Source organism: Lactuca virosa, chromosome 5, assembly GCF_052849685.1.
Source record: "Lactuca virosa cultivar CGN04683 chromosome 5, Lactuca_virosa_CGN04683_v6, whole genome shotgun sequence".
Classification (NCBI taxonomy): Eukaryota; Viridiplantae; Streptophyta; class Magnoliopsida; order Asterales; family Asteraceae; genus Lactuca; species Lactuca virosa.
In genome coordinates, this window is record NC_136430.1 from 346,838,571 (window position 1) to 346,859,333 (window position 20,763).

Below are 20,763 nucleotides of genomic sequence, written 5' to 3' on the forward strand. Positions count from 1 at the left end.
AACTTCAACCTTGCTGGCGGCTCTCCCCTTAATCATATCTTCAACAGACTTGGCAGCCCAGAGAGCTGCCTCCAAAGTAAGTGCCTGACGTACTGGCACCGCATACTCCCATGGAAGTCCCTTTGCGTACCTGTCAATTTTTGCCAGCTCATCTGGGACAATACGCAAAGCAAACTCCATTTTGTCTGTGAAGTTATTCGTATATTTGTCAATGGTCATACTCCCCTTCTTCAACGTTAGAAATTGGTTTTCTAACTCAAGTACGTTTTGGGCCGAGCAGTACTTGCGCTTGAAGTGCACCAAGAACTCTGCCCAAGTCAGTTGCAGTGGCTCATTAGGGCTTAGGGTTTTCCCCAGAGTGTTCCACCAACGAGCAGCACTACCCCTGAACTGACGCACTGCAAAGGTGGTTTGTAACTTGCCTTGGCAATCACAAGTCATGAAAGCCAATTCCATTTCCGAGATCCAATCCATTACTCCGACAGGATCTTCTTTTCCAGTGAAGGTCGATGGCTTGCAAGTCATAAAGTCCTTATACTTGCACCCATTTCTCTCCACTCTAACCTGGTGGTTATTTCTCCCAACCACAAGCGGTTCACTATGACCAACCGATCTACTGTTGTTTCCTTCTTCAGATCGATCATCATTCAATTCACATTGTTCAACAGGAACTGAAGGTTCATCCCTTTTGTTCAGCAACATTTGCCTCAAATCCTCCCTCTGTTCAGCCATCATGGTCTGAATCATAGTTCGTACTCCAGCCATGGTGATGGGTTCGGGTGCAGCTCCTACTATCGGCACCTGTTCCACCACTTGAGGTTGAGGTTGTTGGTTTCTGTTTGCATTTCCCGCTCCACTCCGAGTTCTTGCCATTATAATCTATATACCGAATAAGGCGAATTTAGGTCTTTATCCTTGTTAGATATTTCAATTCCCTTATCACTCCGAAACGTTTACATGTTAGTTCTAATCTCGTAATCATACGCTTAGAATCCTACACACATAAGGTTTCCAGATCCGGTCGGCAACAGACCATAGATCCGAACAATTAATGGCACATATGGCAAACATATAGCATTTAGCACATAAAAGCATTTTAGGCACCTTTCCTAAAATAAACTAGTGCTTGTGTCTAAAATATGGTAGACACTCATCTCACAATCATCACTTAGCATTCTAAGTTTAAGTCTAGAAATCCTACAATTTCTTAGTTCGCTTAAACTAATGCTCTGATACCAACTGTGACATCCCCTAATTTCTCGGCCAGAAAAGACCGATTTAATTTATGCTTTTTAAAATAAAATCAGAGAAATCTTTTTAAAAGATGATGCGGAATTGGTCCCCAAAATAAAACATGATAGAAGTTTATCAAAACCTTTCTTTAAGAAATGTATAGTCTCATTTCATATCAAAACCTCGGGATGTCATGTTCCGATACAGATCAAAAGCATAAACAAGACATTATAAGCCTTACAACAGTTATTTACAACTACTGGCCTATAATCAAAAATCTTTCATCGTCCTCCGACTATGCTCGGGGTCCACTACCTGTAACATAAAAAGCTGAGTGGGTTAGGCTTGGGAGCCTGGTGAGCATATAGGGTTTTCAACCCACAATAATAATAAACTTATTAAGTTCACCAATCAACAATAACCCTGATTACCCATTCCCGTTGTCCTCACTTTACGTCCCTAAACACCTATCACAAGGGACATATCCTAAGGAATATCATCGGGATGGACACTACTGCTAAGGGGACTCCTCAGCCATACATGTCCTAAAGGCAACCATGAGGGGGATGGAGTACTCCGATGAACATTTAGTTCATCAACACCTACAAGTTGCGAACCTGCTAGTGTGCCACTGGACTGTCTAGAAAGGTCCGTGGTCGTCATCTATACTCCGCTAGACGACTTCAACAACAACAACAACAACAACAACACCGATGCCTCTCATCATTTTAACACCCATCGACTATTTCGTCTACCCATGTTCTACCCAACATATTTGTAGATAAAATATATATACAGTTTAAAACTTGTATAAAACATCTATTCAACAATCACCTCAAATAAACAATTAATATATTTACACGTAGCACGTATTTTAAGGTAAATACTTCATATCTATGTGTAAAGTGAAAGTAACTACACACTCACTTGATTTGATGATAATCGGGCAGCAATTCATTTCCTAAAACGTTCGTTTCTAATAAAACCGGGAGTTTTATTGAGAAACCGGGCTCTGCAAGGGTCGGGCTTCGAAACCGAAAAGATAAATTTTCCGTGCTTCTCGGGCACTTTGTGGCGTATTCCGGGGGTTATAATCGATACCGGGGCTTTGGGGGATGTTAAAATGAAGAAAATATGAAGAAAGGGGTTAAAAGTGACAAATTTCCAAATGTATCCTAGAAGGCTCGCAAGCCTTCTATTTATAGGGGTCCGAAGTCAGCTAAGGAAGAGAAGAGTCAGCAGGCGAGGACACGCGGCAGCAGGGCAAAGGCGCGCAGCACATGGCTCGCACGTGCGAGGGTCTCGGTGGCAGCCTTTGATTGGACCGAGGTCTAGTCCGAGGCTTCGGACGTGGCACCTCCTGCGAGACTCGGACACGCCATAAGGGACACGCGTCGGACTCCTAGTGGACCACTTCGGATAGCTCTCTGGTTCGGATGACTCAGCAGAATTTCGGACACGTGTTGGATGCGAGGCGAGGACACGTGGCCGAAGTCCACGTATGCGAGATTTCTCGGTTTTGACAATATTTCTCGATTTTCGCGCCAAAACTTCTAAAATCCATAACTTTCGCATACGAGCTCTGTTTTTGATGTTCTTTATATGCACGCGTAGGTAAAATTACGATCTACAACTTTCGTTTAGACTTCGTCGGCTAATTTTGACTTTAATTTTTATATTATTATTTTTAACAGACCGGGACAGGAAATCCATTAAAAATTCATAACTTCTTCATCCGACGTCCGTTTTCGTCTGTCTTTTTACCGTTGTGCTACTATTGACGAGACCTTCGATTCTCGTTTAGGTCATGTCGGCTAAAAATCACTCGATCTAAAATTCAAGTTTTTAGCTGTCTAATGCTAAGCTGAAACTTCGAAAAATCATAACTTCCTCATACGATGTCAGATTTGGGCGTTCTTTTTATACCTACTCTCGGTTTAACGAACACTATGAGTTTCGTTTAGATCACTAAGGCTAAAAAGTAGTTTATAAAACACTCACTTTTTACGACATTCGGCACCGTGTCGGATTTTGTCGCGAAACTTCGACAGGTCATAACTTGTTCGTTATAACTCGGATTTTGGTATTCTTTATATATCTGTAATCCTTGTCACGCCTACTACAAGTTTCTTAATAGATATCGGCTTTATCTAATATTTATTTTTGACGCTCATTTTTATTCTTAATTAATTAAACCCTAATAATTAAGCATAAAACACATAATTCACATAATATTCACATAATTCCTTTTCATTTCTTCAAAATGAGTTACAAAGGTTAACCTAGATTATAATGTCAATATTAATGCCTAGCCTAGAAACACGGGCGTTACAGTTAGCGATAATTATTTTCTGTTAATAATCAAGTTATTGAGTTGCATGAACATCTTCTTAATTGCTTGAATCATATGGTTTTTGTGAAAACAATATTGTATGCCTAGTATTAGTGAATATGAACCTAGGATTAACAAGAAAATAAGTAAGTTAATGTGTAAGCATGTGTGATGAACAACCATACATGAGTTGACTGAATTGATAAATTTAGTTAACTAATATTACAAGTCTTACTTGATCCGAACTGAACACTAGGAAACTTGTTAGTTTAATCAACTGATCATTGTTTGAGTTAACTTGTTTGCTAAGGATTAGTAATAGTGAACATGAACCTAATCACATTAGAAATCGGTAGCCAATGACATATTAATCCATTGCACTTTCTACGAAATCAACCATAGGAATAGGTGAATCGAAACTAAACGGAAGTCTCTTTAATTTGATTGAATCTAGTTGTCTTTTGTTTCTCCTTAGTTGTTAATTGTCCTTTGTTTTAGTGTTTAAGTAGTTGCTTAAGTTTCTAGTCTTGTAAAACTAGAGAAAAACCCTTTTTTTACTTGTTTTATTTAGATAATATTAGTAATAATCTTAATTGTTTACCATTCCCTGTGTTCGATACCCTACTTACCTGAACTAAGCTGCTAATCGATAGGTACACTGCCTTTAGTGTGTTTGTTTTTGTGTCTAAGTTAGTAGGATTAAAACTAGTACATTCCACACACATCAGAAGGATGTCTTGAAGCTCTCAATGAACCCTTGGTAGACATTCATGGCGGTTTTTCCATTAAAATCAGGAAGATCGTCAACCCTAATTTTAGAAAACCAAATTAGGGAGGTGAATGTTATCGTGTTTGGAGCCATGCAACCAGAGGGAGACATGAATCAAAAAAGATATCACCCCTGCAATTCAAAGAGTATTCACATCATAAGTGGTAACTTTGTAAAAATTTTCACATCATTAACTTTACAAATGGAATTTAATAAATACGATGGAAAATCAGACTAAATATGAAGAAGAAGAACCTGGAGGTTTGGAGTATTGGCGGAAACGATGCCTTAGGATTTTTGAACGGCGGCGTGCGATGATGGTGCGGTTGTTAGTGGTCATTCTCGGAAACCTAGGGTGGGGCATCATCGTTGTTGAAGCTGACCTGCTTACCTGAAGCAAAGCTGAAGCGATGGTGGTTACGGCGGTGGAGGTTGATAGTGGTAATGAAGGAGGAGCATTGGAGCGGCGAAGAAGCGGAGAAGACGTGAAGCATTGAAATTTCATAGTTTTGAGAAAAGATTTGGGAGTTTAGTGGGTGTAATCGATAGGTTTTACAGATTTGGGTGTAGGGTTGAGGAAGATGCCTTATAAAGTGTATTTCTTAGTGTCGATTCAATTGACACTTAAAATAAGGGAATATGGTTTTAGCTTTAATCGATTCATTTTGTGATAAGCTCCTCTCATATGAGACATTTAGGAGATTAAAATGCATAAAACAGTTGTACTTCATGCTTTATATTTTGTACTACTTAAAATTGAGATTTTCTTGTCTTAAAATAGCTAAATGTTTTTTAAGGTGTGTATGTGTGTGTATATATATATATATATATATATATATATATATATATATATATATATACTAGACGTTTACCCGCGCCAAACGACGGGTGAAAATTGGTTTTTCAAAATTAATTTTTAGAGGTGATTATTTCTTTTCCACAATGAACGTTTACAAAACATTTAAAAAACAATGAATTTTTTATTTTTAATGACATCCAAACAAAGTATTGATAAATTTTCTAAAAAAAATAATCCAAAAAAAAGACTAATGTTACGTTAAAATATCTAATGAAAAAATATCGTTTCCCTTATCGACAGGAAACTTCAAAGATGATGCTTCATAATATTCCTTGGTGATTAGCATGTCTATTAAATTTCTTTAGTAAGAGATCGATCAATTTTCTTTTGTATTTTAGGTGATGGACATTCCTTTGGAAAAGTTTGTATATAACGTGTCAATGCCCACATAAAGTAAATTGATTTCAAGCCACATAACAGGATCCAATATTCTGCTTATGGTTTTTACTTCTTTCAAAACATCGGGTGACTAATTTTCAGCTAACTTTTACTTATATCAACTTAGTATCATTTTGTAAATGCAAGATATAGCAAGTTGCATCATTTTTTAGCAAAACATAACATCTTACATTCATTTCTTTCTACAAATACCCACACGTACACACACAAACATACTGACATACACATGATATTTATTATATTATGTCATTGTACTTTCAAAGTAAAATGCTTAAATAAGAAAAAAACAGAAAGTAAAATGCTATATTAGACAATGATAAATGAGATTTTCTAGTTTACCTGTTTATGGTAGGGGCAGGGTTGGTTAGGTGAATATTATTCTTTTTGACGAACGGTTTATAAAACAGTTTCGGTAAGTAGTTTCTTTTCTCAAATAGTTTTTCCAATATCCTTCAAGACTTTTGTATTGAGACATAGTTAATAAAAAATAACAGAACTTTTGAGATTACGATTAGAAACCATTTTTTTTTAATTTTCATAACATAATTTGTCATGTTCAGAAATAACTCCATATTTATTTTAATTAGTGCGGTTTGAGTGGTGGTTAAATAGTGACAGTCAACAATTAATTTTCGGTTACTATTTTAGTATCCATAAATTAGTCACCTTTTCATGGGCATTTAATAGGTTTTTTTTTGGTAAAGAATTACTTTTGGGAAAATGGTTTCTTTTAAAGTACGTTACAACTTTTGGTTATAAATTAAAACATGTTGGATTAAAAATTAAATATATTATTATTTTGGGTTAAAAATAAAATTATGTTTGTCGGTTAAAAACATATATATTGTTGTTTTGGTTAAACAATATATTGTTGTTTTTGATAAATAAAATAAAATAAAATAAAAGTACAATGCTGTTTTGCGATAAAGATAAAAATAAGTTGTTATTCTGAGTTGAAAAAAATGTTGTCGGTCTAAAATAAAAATACGTTGAGAAAAATAAATATGAAACTATAAGAATCTAACATAAAAAAACTCACTCTTATAACTTTCTAAGAAATAGCACCTAAGTAACGATGTGTGATAAACCAACTGAGTCGATATAGTGTCATGTTTAAGCTCAACTCGATTAAGAAATTCAACTCAAGCTTAATTGAACCTTAATTTTGAAGCTAAAGTTCATGAAATAATTGATCAATTTGAGCTTGGCTCGACGGGGTTTTATATTATTAAAAAATCATTAACTTGAAATAAATGTATGATTACGTTTAAAGTTCATTTAAGCATAACTAAATTGGAATATGAAATTGATTGAAACAAAATCTACAATTCATTAGTTGATTACATTGAAACGTAAACGTTATAAATCTTGAGCCTCAAATATCAAGATGAGACTTCATTTATTTAAGTCTTAGTTGCTTCTTTGGCATTTGTTTTGACTTTTGACCACTTGAGATACAAAATTTACAAAGTGACGAAATAAATAACTTGAAAAGATAGATACCACCGCTAATTTCAGATTAAAAGAGTAAACAATGTTATCTTATATACACTAATGCTTAATTATGATAAAATCATATTAATTTATTTCTTATAATACACCATCATTTTAATCTTAAAGATGAAAAGAGCAGCACATAAATTCAGTTGAATGATAAAATACTAAATGAATCGTTAGAGGAGCTTTTAGTGCATACATACATCATGTTGGATTAATAAACAAATAAGAGAAAGTACATTGTTTTTTAATGCATTAAACCCACTACTGACCTTGTTGCAATAGAGCCCCACAACAGCCCCCTTTTGTCACCTAAATAATCCCAAGATAGCAGCAAAATAACAAATCATCCCAAAATTTAAGAATCTCAATGAAATTAATGACAATTTATTTAGTTTGAGAAGCATCAACAACTATTTATCTTCTAAAAATTTCATCAGAACTTACCGTTCCTGCAAAAAATGGGAAGCAACCACATTCATGCCCCCTGCACGAACAAATAAGACAAAGTCTCTTGAAATCATTTTTTTAATAGTATGATGGAAAACTCGCTTTTCTGTAGGTAACCTGAAGCAGGTCCCCATAACTTTACATTTTTTTTTATTTGTAAGCATTTTAGGCTTCAAGGTCTACACCCACATCAAATCTCTACAGAATTTTCTTAAATGTCATTTGGATTTCAATTAAAATGAATGGTTTATTGAAAAAATCAAATAAAAATATCATTTCTTTGTTGGATAATTATGGGACCACTTCATAAATATGTACGATATATCATTAAATCCAATTATTATGGTAAGAATATAAATTGTTGATGGACCGATTTATAAGATATTTACTTACCTTATGGGTTGAGTTTCCGGTTTGACTCAAGATCCTCAAGATCCCTTCCATCTCTCACATTAGGGTATATCTCCATCTATATATACATGTGATGAGGAGCAATCAAGACACATGAAAATACACATGTAAATTCGTTTAGGGTTTGCTGAGGGATTTTAGAGAGAGAGCTCTTGAGATCAACTGGAAAACTCAACCCTAGTTCTTCAGATCCAAAGATTATAATGAAATCAGGTATGTAATCGTTCTTTCATGTTTAAGTTTTCTTTTAATTAGATTCGAGATTAAAAATCCAAGTTTATGCTTCGGCATTTATGTTTTGGTTACCAAAATTTCCAACAATTGGTATCAGAACCTACTCGAATTTGTTACTAGAAAATTTTTGATTAATATAATTTTTATACATACCTGAATCTTCTTCCTTTACGTCGAGATTTTTTTTTTTTTGACTAACGTTATAAAATAAAAAGGGGTGTTAGATAAGGAAACTAAAACTTTAAATATTTTATTATTACCGGTAGTAGTGCCTTTGTTTGAGGTGTCATATTGATCTACTATTTGCTTTTCTCTCTTGATTCTTGACGTTGTTCAATTATCAATAAACAAATGTTTTTTTGTTGATTTTTGAATTTGACAGTAACCATTCATGACATGCTTGGTTCTTGTACCCATATAATATGCACATTGCACCATATATTAGTCGAACACAAACTCATTAAATATCACATCGTTTGTTTCGTATATAGTGAAATATATGGCTTGTGTGTAAAAGGGATATTGACAAATCACTGTATTTTATTTTCAATTGAAAAGGTTATACTGCGTTATGCTTGAGGGTATGGAATCGTGACCTCTATGTCTAATTTAATAATAACCTTTTTTAAAGCTTGATAGGTGTGTATATATATGGTGATTATCATGTACTCACCTTTATTTTTGGGTATTATTATAATATTAAAGTAATGCTTCGGCAACTCCCAAAAAAAACTTTTAAAAGTATCACATATGGTAGCTTTTTATTATTAGTATTATTTTTTTTATTTTTTTTGGGTATTAGCAATTGGATTGCAGACACATACTCAAACCGTGGGCTGATTCGTCATGGATGTTTTCATGTCATTAGAAAATTTTAGTTTTATTCATTCTTAATAAGGATAAGGATAAGGATTATTAAATGAAATTTTAATAATTATTTGTGTTGTTTGTAATAAGGTTTGCGCCCATAAAAGTAATCCATGCTTTTAGCTAAAACATTTTTTTGGATATATTTAATTTGTTATTCAGCTTTAAACTTGTATAAAATTTATGATATGGTTTCAATAATTTATCAAGGTCTATTAAATATTTTTTAGGTGGTTGATAAATTTCATTTATTACATGTTTATTTATTTTTATAATAAATTAATTGACACAATATATCACAAAAGTGATCTCTTTTGTGAAAATTAATTTACAAAGAACTTAAATTTTATGGTTTGTGTTTATTATTACGGATATTAATCGACCCAAAGGTAGGTTAATATTTGGTCGAATAAACACATGTTTGATGATAAATATTCGACAATTTTGAGGTTACATGTCATTAATAAGTCAATCTAAAGATGGGCTTATTAGTTGACATGATATATTGTCAATTTTTATTATCAAAATTAATAGTTTATGTGTTTATTAATGCGAGTATTAGCCGACCCAAAGGTAGACTGATATTTGGCCGAATAAACATATACGTGGTGATAAACATGTGGCGATTTTTTGGTTCCGTGTAATTAATAAGTCAATCCAAAGAGGGGCTTGTTAATTGACATGATTTATTGTCAATGTTTATATCTAAAACAAGGATATCTCTTGCAAGTTAGTATTACTGTCCAAAGACTTGATATTAATGTTGTGTTGATACCTTGTAACGATGTCATAAATTGAGTTTATTGATTACAGTTTATGGATTAATGAGCATAAAAATAGATTTGCTTATGTTTGAATTATGGTATTATATCTGCTAACATTGATCACATTTATGATTCATGTACTCAATGAGATTAACTTTAAGGAATGGATTGAGGGCATTATGTTAGTTCTCAATTGCATGGATATTGACCTTGCATTTTGGATAGAGCAACATTCTTTGAGGATGTTGAGTTTGGGGGAGAAACAAGGCTAAAACATTGTCCTTAAGGAGGAATCAATCTTGATTCCTATTATTGCTTTCGATAGTATGTAGATTATGAATTAGTGATCGACAATGTTATTCAATCTCCTATTCTGAATACACAAACTCAACAACCTCAACATTGGATATCCTATGCGTGGTACCATATTTTTCATCAATTTATTATCTCTTTTGGTTTTGAGGTAAATACAATAGATGATTTTGTGTATCACAGATTATGTGGGAGTAAATTTATCTTTCTGGTTTTGGGCAGATATCTACATAACCCAAGTTTGGATCATAAGAAAGCAGCCACATGGATTTTGAGATATCTTTATATAACAAAAAGGATATATGCTCAACTATAGGAAATCGTATGTTTTGGAGATCATTTTTATTAAGAATCTGATTTTATTAGATGCCAAAATGGTTACCGATCCATATCGGGATACTTTTAAATTTTTGCATGATGAGTCATTTCATGGAATAGACTTCGGTAGCTTCTTCCATAATGGCATCATAATTTGTAGCATGGAATATGGTTGCAGAAATTTGTCACGAGGCTACACATTATTGGTATTGAAAGACCATTAAAGTTGTGATAATAAGTCAGCAATATTATATTCCAACAACAGAAGTTCTATTAAGTCAAAGCATATTGACATCAAGTTTCCTTCTGTTAACACAATAGTGCAAAATGGAAATATACATAGCACATATGAACAAACTCCATGAAAATGGATCCGCTCATAAAGGGATTACCTCCCTAGGTCTTTCATGAGCATACTACACACGTTGGTGTGATATTTGGTTTTAGTGGGAGTTTTATGGTTCTTTATGTTTTGTTTAAGAACAATTATGTTTTTCTGTACAGAATTAAGAATTCGGTTAACTCCATTATTAGTTGCACTTATTTGAAGTTTGATCTCACTTCAATCTAAAGAGGAACTCGTCGGAAATCTATTTAGATTTTAAAACCACACATCATGTTTAATCTATGTCGTTAGTTATATATGTATATGTGACCATTGATAGGTTTAGTTACGTAAATTGTAACGAAGGCCGCTTTGATCCTATACTATTATGATTAGTGGACGAGATTGTTTAAGGGTATCAATGTTATAATAACATTCATTAAAACGCTTATACAGTTATACGTACATTTATATATTCGTGGTCCAGTGGGAGATTGTTGGATAATTATGGGACCACTTCATAAATATGTACGATATATCATTAAATCCAGTTATTATGGTAAGAATATAAATTGTTGATGGACCGATTTATAAGATATTTACTTACCTTGTGGGTTGAGTTCCCGGTTTGACTCAAGATCCTCAAGATCCCTTCCATCTCTCACATAGGGTATATCTCCATCTATATATACATGTGATGAGGAGCAATCAAGACACATGAAAATACACATGTAAATTCATTTAGGGTTTGTTGAGGGATTTTAGAGAGAACTCTTGAGATCAACTGGAAAACTCAACCCTAGTTCTTCAGATCCAAAGATTATAATGAAATCAGGTATGTAATCATTCTTTCATGTTTAAGTTTTCTTTTAATCAGACTCGAGATTAAAGATCCAAAGTTTATGCTTCCGCGTTTATGTTTTGGTTACCAAAATTTCCAACATTCTTCTGAAAAGTTTCATTGTAAAGAAGAGCATAAATACAATATTGAAGAAACCTTTGCAAGACATGTGTAAACACCAGTAGCAAGCAAGCTTGAAACGGAACAGTGGAAACACCATTACATTCTTCATTAGGAGAATTGCAAAGCAACAAGAGTACCAAAACAGCAAAATCTTAGCAGCAACAATATATTATTCCTGAATCCACATCCACTTATTTCACTATATAGCACATTCTCTTTTCATCTTCTTTCAACAAATGAGTTTTTTCATACTAATTTGATAAAGTTTTCAAAATAAAGTGTTGTCATTTGATAGAAATTTGTGAAGTCATCAAAGTTGATACCTTTTTGCAAAGCCCAAGATATAGTAGGAGCATCATATGACCATTTTGAGACCATGCCACACATCACCGGTCAAATTCATTTAGCCTCCATTGAATTTTTAGCTACACAGTTTCTTTAGCCTCTGATCGTTATTGCCATTGTCCACAACATCTGAAAAATCTGAATACAAATCATCATTCTCTCCATAATAATTTTCAATTAAAAAAATCAAAAAGATACTTCATCCACAAGATTAACATAACAACATGTCAAGTGATATATGACCTGGTATAGCAGCTCTATCCCTGTCATTCAATACATGTTAAAGCATATGACAAAGCATATGACATGAACTTCATTAAAAAACACAAAATGTCATGTTTTGTAAATACATGCTACACAAACCTTGTACAAAAACGACTAGAACACAAGGCATAAACTCACAATAAGATGCTCCCTCAACAACTAACACTTACCTCTGTTTCTCTTCAACTAATAAAATAATAAAACACAACAGACGGATGGATGGTGTAAGATAATAGATTATTTTTATTAATAAATAATGAGGTTAAACCTCATATATATGGATACATAAGAGACCTAATCTAAACCCTAATGAGCTTGAGCCTAAACCCTAATCACTAAGACACTAACATCCCCCCACAGTTTGATCGGGAGAGGACGATTAGACTGGAAAAACAAAAACATAACATAACATAAATGAAGACAGAGGCGGCGACGGTGACAGAGCTCTAACGATGACGGATAACAACAACTGCTCGTTAGAGAAAGAGAGAGAAGAAGCGACGGCCAATAACGGTTCTTGTGTATAAGAAGAGAGGAGCGACGACGACGATGACGATCATACGACCGACGGCAGAGGAGTCCGGTGAAAGGTAGCGAGAAAGAAAGAGGGCTCGAGCTGCGGCGGACGGAGCCAATTTCGGCGAGATCGGCGACTGCAATGTTGATAAAGAAAGAGATGATTGCAGATCAGAGACTACTCGGTGGAGAAGGTTCCATCAAAGAGAGGCAGCCGCAACATCAGAAGGGGCTGAATCGGAAAATACATCTGAAGAAGTGGTCAGCCGAGGAGGAGGCAGAAGTAGATGAGGCAGTAGAAAATCCAATGAAATGGATCTGGTTTGGTGTCAGCCGGATGTTTTATTATTTAGGCAGAGAAGAGAAGAAACGGAAAAAGGAACATAATGAAGGCACCTCTGACGACTATTAGAAAAGGTCGGCGGATGTGGAGGGCGGCGGCTGCGGGTTGTTGTCAGCAGTAGGATTTTTAACCTAGAGCTTTAATACCATGTAATATAATAGATTGTTTTTATTGATAAATAGTGAGGTTAAACCTCAAATAAATAAGGATACATAAGAGACATAATCTAAACCCTAAAGTGCTGAGGCCTAAACCCTAATCACTAACAGATAGACGTCTGGAAAAAAATAACCCTAAAATTGGGCAGACTTTTAAGAGAGAGCAAGCTAGTAAAAACATCTGAGATATAAAATTTACGTTTTAGATAGATATCAGGGTTAGAGAAAGTGAGAGTGGTCTGATGGCCGATGGAGACAACAGATGGGTGATTGGTAAAAAAAATTAAAATTTGATATTTATATAAAGATGAGAAAAATAGAGGATTTGATCGAAAACTATGTAAAAGCTTACCTGGAAGGAAAGGTCAATGGCCTCCAAAGAGAAAGGATGTCGGTTTGTTCTTCACAGATGAACGATTGAAGCTGAAACATAGAAGCATTTAAGAGGTGATTTGGAAATAAAATCAAATAAACCCAAACTCAAAAAAGAAACAAACATTCAAAAGTTAGGTTAACTGAACAATAAATCGATAGAATATGTTACTTGACCTTCCTCAATTCTATTAGACGATGGGTGAGCTGAGAAAAAGAAACAAAGGGTGAGTGGTGGTGGCGGGTTTACTTGACGATGGGTGGATGAAAGCGGTCGGTTTAGCAGCAGCGTAGGAGGGATGGTTGGTGGTGAGTATCCATAGAAGTCCTATAAGAGTAAGGTTAAAAGAATTAGTTAGTTTAAATATCTATAAATCGATATCAGGTGGTGCCCCTAGCATCTGTTTCTTAAAATCAAAACAGGAAATCGGTGAGAGAAATAAGGGAAGAGAATGGAGAAATCAAGGATGCCAATGAATCTGTAATTTCCATCGGTGTTTTCAACGCTTTGGAGCTTGGAACTGACTTCAAGAATGAATGGTTGTGAAAGATCTAAGCCCATGTAGTTGGTAATAAAAGGGAGCGTTGGAAATTGAAGAGGTGGTGACTGTGAGAGGGAATCAAGGGTTCCACATATCCTAGATGTTGTTTTCAATTCCTGAAATATTTTAGTGTGGCTGAGATAAAGGGAGAAGGAGGGATTGGTTATGGGAGAGCTATTTTGGGGCCGAGATTGATGGACAGGATTAAAGAAACTCATCTACTGAATCCAAACATGTTTTGATTGAGTTCAAGTGAGAGTTCAAATGAAAAAAATGCCAAGTCAAAGATAAGATAAAGAGATATGGGAAAACAATATGCGAGATTTAAGGGTTCTTATACGGATAAGAACTTCAATAGACAAAACGTTTGTACTTTCTTCTTTAAACTTTATACTACTTAAAATTAAGACTTTCTTGTCCTAAAATAGCTAAATGTTTTTCAAGTTATATATATATATATATATATATATATATATATATATATATATATATATATATATATATATATAGAGAGAGAGGGGGGGGAGGATCATTTGAGAACCTATAGTTTCCCGAGAACCCAAGAACTAAAAGTGGACCACTTGATCAAAAAACTTAATGGTTGAGATCAAAGATGGCATAATTGTAATTATAAATGAATGTAATGGAAATTTAGGTTTTTATCATTTGGCCTTAGGGGTAAATATGGTATAGAAAATACATTCCAAAAAATCAATAAACTTGAGATCGATGTCTGATAAACTTAAGATGTTTAAGCACAATGTATCTCTTCCCTCACTATCTATCGCCTCCATCCTACTGATGGGTTTTTGAGCATTCTAACACTTCCTAAGTGTACATGCAACCCTAATAACCTTGAATCTATGTTTTCTCTATATACATGCAAATTTCTTTTTCAAGGTTATTTCCTAGCTAGCATGGCATGGGGATTACATAAAACATAAAAACTAGTAGAAATACATACCTTGTTGTTGCTTGGATTCCTTCAAGACTTTGTGAGCCTAGCACCCCAAATGTTGTGCCTCAAATGCTTCACACAACACCACAAGACTTGGAATAACTTGAGAGAATACTTCTAGCACTCAAAATCGGTTATGCCCTCTCTAGTAACACTAGGTCACGATTTTGCTAGCCATAGGGTTCCTTTTATAGTGTTGTCACAATTAGGGTTTACACATGAATGCCCTTAATTGTCATGACTCTTGATTTCTCATGACCCATGGGTTTGTAACTCCCATGGACTATCCATGGAGCTCCATATGGTTATAACCAAACCCATAAACCATGGATCATTAATCCACCATAAAAGAATTGATGATTGTCATAATCAACCCTATATATTTAATTAGTCTCACTTTGATCACCAAATTAATACTAGATTAATACTTGATCAATACTAATTAAATAATACTATTATTAATATATTAGAACTTATAATATATTAATAATCATAAGTGCCTTATTCTCTCTTCTAGTCTATCCAAGTATTGCAATGCCATGCAACCCAAATGGACCATGTCGGGTCGGGTCAAGTACATACCAAATAAAGTTATGGACTTAGACACTATATCCAACAGTCTCCCACTTGGATAAGTCTAATAACTATATTTGCAAATATGACTTCAAAATCCGACTAGCAATTGTAGCTCTTTCAAAGTCTCTCGGAACTGAGATGATGATGATACGCCATTTAAGATAAGTGATCATATAATCCTCTGTTCTCATGATATCAGCCGGACAAACACATGGAACATGGTCTTACTTATTGTCCAGCATTTGTTTCTCGATCTCTGATTTGTTTCGACATAGAACTAAATTGAACACATCAATTAGGTTCTGACCGGGTCCGGTACATAAGTCAAAACCAAATCATCGAGGGGCCCAGATATCGCTTCTATTTCTAGAAGGAATAGATAAACTTCGACTGATATGCTTGTACTAACTACTTGTTGAATTATTCACAAAGGCACGTTTTATGACATCGAGTTACCAATGCGTTTTCGTGCAATCAATGAATAACCAACTCATAGTCAACAACTCATATCTCTAGGTTTGAAGATTTATATGATATTACCGGCTCACGATCACTCGAGATAAATTCCATGAAGTGATGCAAGTGAGCGTGGGTTGGATCCAATACTCAGCCCTTATGAGTACTCATGAATGTTGTAGCAACCATTGCATTGTCCAAAGCACTTTTAGACAAATCATACAAGCCAAATTCATGACAGTCTTAAATCAATACTTACTTCCAAAGTTTGACTGACTGTGGATGGTTTGAATAATAACATAATTATTCTGGAAGTAAAAACATGCAAAATTGAAACATAGTAAACAATCAACACAAGATAGTAACACCTTACTCATAAATAAATAACAACTTTTATTTATCATCAAATGTCAATTACATTTTACAAGTTTCAGGAATCTAATTATTGAAACTAATATCATCCTTCAGCCCAATGCGCCTCGCATGCTGTAAATGCTTAACCCTGCTCAGTCCCTTCGTGAGGGGATCTGCCGGGTTCTCATCTGATGATACCCTCTTAGCCACAAGGAGTCCTTCTTCTATTCGATGTCTGATGAAATGGTATTTTCTGTCAATGTGCCTAGATCTCCCGTGATCTCTCGGTTCCTTAGCCAAAGCAACCGCACTTTCGCTGTCACAGAAAATTTCCATTGGCTCCTTTATAGCTGGTACAACTCCAAGGTCTCCGATGAAGTTCTTTAGCCATATCGCCTCCTTAGCTGCTTCACTTGCTGCTATGTACTCTGATTCACAAGTAGAATCAGCTACTGTCTCCTGCTTGGAATTTTTCCAAGTAATTGCCCCTCCATTTAGGATAAAGACCCAGCCTGACTGAGAGCGGAAATAATCCCTATCATTCTGGAAGCTAGCATCGCTATATCCTTCCACTCTCAAGTCATCACTGCCTCCGAGGGTAAGGACCCAATCCTTAGTCCTCCGCAGATACTTAAGAATGTTCTTTACCGCTGTCCAGTGTGCCCTGCCAGGGTTCCCTTGATATCTACTGACCATGCTCAAAACAAAGGCCACATCAGGGCGAGTACAAGTCATAGCATACATGATCGAGCCCACAGCGGAAGCATATGGTATATGACTCATTTCAGCTATCTCAACCTTTGTACTCGGACTCTGAGTCTTACTCAGCTTGGCATTACTCTGGATTGGTAATTCTCCTTTCTTGGAATCTTGCATACTGAACCTCTTCAGTACCTTATCCACATAAGTACTCTGACTAAGTCCAATTAGTCTTTTACTCCTGTCTCTTAATATCCTTATCCCTAGGATATAGGCAGCTTCTCCAAGGTCCTTCATAGCGAAACACTTCCCAAGCCAGGACTTAACCTCCTGCAAGGTTGGGACGTCGTTTCCTATGAGAAGTATGTCATCCACATACAACACCAAGAAGCTAACTATGCTCCCACTAGCCCTGACATACACACAAGACTCATCCTCACTCCTAGAAAAGCCAGACTCTTTGACTTTCTCATCAAAGCAAAGATTCCATCTGCGAGATGCTTGTTTCAATCCATAAATGGTTTTATCAAGCTTACACACTCTATTAGGGTATCTTGTATCGACAAACCCCTCTGGTTGAGCCATGTAAACATCCTCAGCCAACTTTCCATTAAGGAAAGCGGTTTTGACATCCATTTGCCATATTTCATAATCATGAAATGCAGCTATGGCTAACAATACTCTAATAGACTTAATCTTAGCTACTGGTGAGAAGGTCTCATCATAGTCAACTCCCGGAGTTTGAGTAAAGCCCTTCGCAACCAATCGCGCTTTGTAAGTATGTACCTTCCCATCCATGTCGGTCTTCTTATTGAAGATCCATTTGCACCCAACTGTCTTACGACCTGGTACATTGTCAACCAAGTTCCAAACTTGATTGTCATACATGGACTGAATCTTGCTGTCCATAGCCTCCTTCCATTTAGCAGACTCAGGGCCTGCCATGGCTTCCCTATAATTATTAGGTTCATCCAAATCTATTAGTGTACTATCACTAATAAATGTGTCACCTTCAGTGGTGATGTGATAACCATAATAAAAATCAGGTGTGTTCCTCACCCTAGTGGAACGTCTTGGAGGTACAGACTCATCTATCGAATCAACAGGAGTTTCCTCCTCAGGTTGGTCGATAGCATTTGAGGTTCCTTCACCGCTTGACTCTTGAAGCTCTTCAAGGTCAATTTGCCTCCCACTGTCCCCTTGGCTTATAAATTCTCTCTCATGAAAGACTCCTCTTCTTGCTACAAAGACCACATTATCACTGGGTCTGTAGAAGAGGTAACCAAAGGATCTCTGTGGGTAGCCGATGAAAATACACCTCTCACTTCAAGGTTCAAGCTTATCATGAGTCTCACGCCTCACGAAAGCTTCACAACCCCAAATCTTGATGTGGTCCAGATTGGGAACTTTCCCAGTCCACATCTCGTGAGGTGTTTTGGCAACCTTTTTAGTAGGGACTAGATTAAGGATATGGGCGGCAATCTCTAAGGCATACCCCCAGAAAGAGATTGGTAACGAAGCTCGACTCATCATGGAACGAACCATATTCAACAAGGTTCGATTGCACCTCTCAGCTACACCATTCAACTGTGGTGTTCTGGGAGGTGTCAATTGTGAGACAATCCCACATTCCTTAAGATAGTCAAGGAACTCAATGCTAAGATACTCTCCTCCCCGATCGGATCGGAGCATCTTGATGTTCCTGCCCAATTGATTCTCCACTTCCTGCTTAAACTCTTTGAACTTTTCAAAGGTTTCTGACTTATGCTTGATTAAGTAAATATATCCATATCTACTGTAATCATCAGTAAAAGTCACATAATAGCGATTAGCATCCCTTGTAGCAACTCTGAAGGGCCCACACACATCCGTGTGTACAAGGTCCAACAAACCTTCACCCCTATCACAAGTACCTGTGAAGGGTGACTTTGTCATTTTTCCAAGTAAACAAGACTCGCAACTATCATCTGACTTGAGGTCAAATGATTCCAAGACTCCAGCCTTTTGGAGTTGGCCTATACGCTTCTTGTTAACATGTCCAAGACGACAATGCCACAAGGATGCTTTATCCAAGCTATCTGAAGAATCAATATACAACACATTATTTCCTAGATTGTCTACAACATTCACAGCTTCATATACACCATCACAAGGTAATGCTTTAAAGTAAAATACATCATTGTAATAAACATTAATAGCACCATTTTTATTATCAAATGAAAATGAAAAACCTTGTTTGTACAAGCCATGAAAAGAAATAATATTTCTCGCCATTTCGGGCGAGTAACAACACTTATTCAAATCTAACATTAACCCATTATTAAGCAATAAAGAATAAACTCCTATCTTGGTAACAGGTGATGCTTTCCTGTTGCCCATGACTAAGTTTATCTTCCCGTGCTCCACTTGCTCACTTCTTCTTAGTGCCTGCAAATCAGTACAGATGTGAATACCACAACCTGTATCAAGCACCCAAGAATTAACATTAGATGAGTTATTAGACAATATTGTGTAAATACCTGCATGGGTGGGTTTAACCTTCCCATCCTTTACATCTTGCAGATATTTAGGGCAGCTTCGCTTCAAGTGTCCCTTATCCTGGCAATAGAAGCATTGTGCTTCCTTTGGGTTTGAAGAAGGAGTAATGGGACCTTTCTTTGTCCCACTTGAAGAGGAACCATCAAGAGTCTTACCCTTGGTACCCTTCGAAGGGCTTTTCCTCTTCTTACCCTTTCCCTGCCCAATAGCCAGAACAGGGGCTGTTGAAGGAGTAGAAGTAGCAACCGCTTTACCCTTAAGGCCATTTTCAGCTGTCCTTAAGAGTCCTTGAAGTTTGCTAAGTGTGACTTCCTCCTTGTTCATATGATAAGTCATACGAAACTGATCATAACTTGGAGGTAAGGAATGGAGAATGATGTCAATCGCCATTTCCTCAGGAAAGTCAACATTTAGCTTCAGCAACCGGTCAACGAACCTTTGCATCTTCTGCAAGTGACCGGTGATGGGTTCACCATCCTTCATCCTTGCGGTTATCATGGAGGAGATGATTTCATACCTCTCCTGACGCGCGCTCTGATGGTACCTTTCCATCATATCCAGGTGCATCTCATAGGGGTAGAAATCTTCATAGGATTTTTGAAGTTCAGGAGTCATGGTGGCCATCATGATGCATGCTACTTTAGTAGCATCCTTTTCATGTGCAACAAACTCCGCAAACACTTCAGGAGTAGCAGTGGCTTCACTCACAACCTTAAGCTCCCTATCGAGGACATATTCTTTGTCCTCATAGCGGGTAATCATTCTGATGTTTCTGATCCACTCATTGAAATTGGATCCATCAAAGATGACCTTACCACACAAGTTCATAAGGGAAAAGGAGCATGTTGGGTTTGAGCCAGAAGCATTGTTGGAAGACATCTGAAAGGAAAGAAAGACAAGTTTCATTA